This window comes from Lampetra planeri, unplaced genomic scaffold, assembly GCF_965212315.1.
Source record: "Lampetra planeri unplaced genomic scaffold, kcLamPlan1.2.h2 scaffold_696, whole genome shotgun sequence".
Taxonomy (NCBI): domain Eukaryota; kingdom Metazoa; phylum Chordata; class Hyperoartia; order Petromyzontiformes; family Petromyzontidae; genus Lampetra; species Lampetra planeri.
The window spans coordinates 25,787-28,452 of record NW_027615519.1 but is presented as its reverse complement, the minus strand read 5'-3'; the positions used below and the strand labels follow the sequence as shown (position 1 = coordinate 28,452).

Here is a 2,666-nt window from a genome sequence, read left to right as displayed (position 1 = left end):
GACGATGGTGGCGAGACAACAGCATAGACCTGAGCTCTCGCTCAGGGCTCCCTCTTATGCTCCTGGCATGGCCTTGCTCCGCCCTGGCCACACACCCCTACTGGAACCTACTAGCAAGTTCCCGGGGCTTCCATATGGACCCCTCCATGAACTCTGCCCTAGTTGTCTTCCCCCTGTATATACTGTCACCTGCTGACGTGTGTACTACTGTACACTGCAGTTACCACTTTCAGTCAACAGCCAGCACTATCACTCTACAGCTGTACCAGTGGAATCTCCATCTAGTTCAGATACAATGGGAGGCTGATTGATGCCCCGGTGTGGTCAAGGGATGGCTCCCTACTGGTCAACTATGTTACATATGCTGATGATTTGGTGATTGCTGCTCACTCAGAGGAGGACTTGGAGGTGCTGCTGCTGAACCTGGAGTGTGCCACTAAGAGGTGGGGCCTTACCGTCATCCCCACCAAAACTAAACACCTGCCTGGGTATATTGTATCATCAAACAATCCACCACCTCAACTCCCCATGAATGATGGGACAGTTGTGGAGAGAGTGGAGAGTTTCCATACCTGGGCAGTGTGCTTATGACCAGCTACGGTTTGGCAGCTTAGATATCACTCGGAATCAGTCGGACGGCATTATTTGGCCCCACAGTCAACCCACAGCACCACCTGCATCTGTCCCGTGACACCCTTCTACACCTAGCCTGGCACAGGAGTCAACCAGTGGCACCACTTGGTTTTGTCCCGTGACCTCCTCCTGAACCTAGCCTGGCACAGCAGTCGACCCAATGGCATTCCACATTAACCAGCCGCGTATTCGCCCCTTCCCACTTCCGTTTTTTCAGATTTTTACCCGACATGAATCCACTCCCCTCATTCCAACTCTCACTGTCACCACCGCCACTACTACAGCTACTACTATCTACACCAACATCATCATCTTCGCCACCACCACCGACACCGAACTCCAACCACTGTGTGCCGTCCCTCTACGGCCTCAGCTGCACCCCCTCGGATCTGAGCCAGATGGGGCGCGCCCTCCTCCTCACCATCCTCTTCCTCGCCATCCTTATCACGCTGGCGGGCAACCTCCTCATCATCGCCTCCATTGCCTTCTTCCGGCAGCTGCAGACGCGCTCCAACGTCCTCGTCGCCTCGCTCGCCGCTGCCGACCTCCTCGTCGGCTCGCTCATCATGCCCTTCAGCGCCATGCGCACCGCCGACAACTGCTGGCCCTATGGCGACCTCTTCTGCCTCCTGCACACGTGGCTCGACTTCTCTGCCACGTGCTCGTCCATCATCAACCTTGCGTGCATCTCGGCCGAGCGCTACATCTCAGTGAGTGACCCGCTGCGCTACCGGCAGCGGGTGACGCCGCGCGTGCTCATCGCGATGCTCACCCTCTCGTGGTCGGGCCTCGCCGTTTACGGCGCCACCTTCCTTGCTGGCTGGAATGTCGCGGGCATGGAGGGCGTCATCGCGGCTGAGAGCTGCCCACACAGCTGCCGCGTCTTCATGAACGCCGCCACGACGTTCGCCAACGTGGGCGCCTACGTGGCGCCAATGCTCGTCATGGCGGCGGCCAACGTGAAGACCTACGGCGTGGCCCGCGACCAAGCAAGGAAGGTGCATGCCTCCGGGCCGCTTGATGCACATGGCCGGAGCCGCTGGGAGGCGATGAAGCGAGAGCACAATGCCACCAAGACCATGGGCATCATCATGGGCGTCTTCATCCTCCTGTGGCTGCCCTACATCCTGCTGGCATCCACCGAGCCCATGTTAGGCTACGGCACGACGCCGGCGACGTGGGAGGCGGTGAACTGGCTGCCATACATCAACTCAACAGTGAACCCCGTGCTGCTCGCGTCCTTCAACCGCTCCTTCAATGGCGCCTTCCGCGTCATCCTCGGAGGCAAGGCAACCAGGCCCGGGGCACGCGGCACTGACCTCTACAACCTCCGAGACCGAGTGGGGTGATGGGAGTGTGCTGGTGGTGGTAGGGGTGGTGGAGGTGGGCCAGAGGTCAAGTTGATGATGGTTCTTTGGGATAAACTGACCATAGACTAAGCACTGCCCATACGCTCAACACTGCCCATACTTTCAACACTGCCCATAAACTCAGCACTGCACCATAGACACAACACTGCACTATAGACTCAGCACTGCCCATCAACTCAACACTGCACCATAGACTCAACACTGCAACATAGACTCAGCACTGCACAATAGACTCAGCACTGTACCATAGACTAACCACTGCACCATCGACTCAACACTGCCCATGCACTCAATACTGCCCATTGACTCAATACTGTTCCGAAACTCAACACTGCCCATAGACTCAGCACTGTCCATAGATTCAATACTGCACCATAGACTCAACATTGCACCATATTTTCAGCGCTGCACCATAGACTCAACACTGACCATAGACTCAACACTGCACATTGACTCAACACTGCACCATTGACTCAACACTGCACAATAGACTCAACACTGCAACAAAGACTCAGCACTGCACCAGAGACAAACCACTGCACCATCGACTCAACACTGCCCATGCACTCAACACTGTACCATAGACTCAATACTGCCCCTAGACTCAACACTGCCCCATAGACTCAGCACTGCCAATAGACTGAACACTGCACAATAGACTTA

General features: G+C 56.3%; 1 pseudogene; it reads left to right on the top strand.

Moving 5' to 3' along the window:
* Positions 1-863: 863 nt before the first annotated feature.
* LOC144741754 (trace amine-associated receptor 365 pseudogene) lies at positions 864-1,982 on the top strand (annotated as a pseudogene).
* The last annotated feature ends 684 nt before the right edge of the window (positions 1,983-2,666 follow it).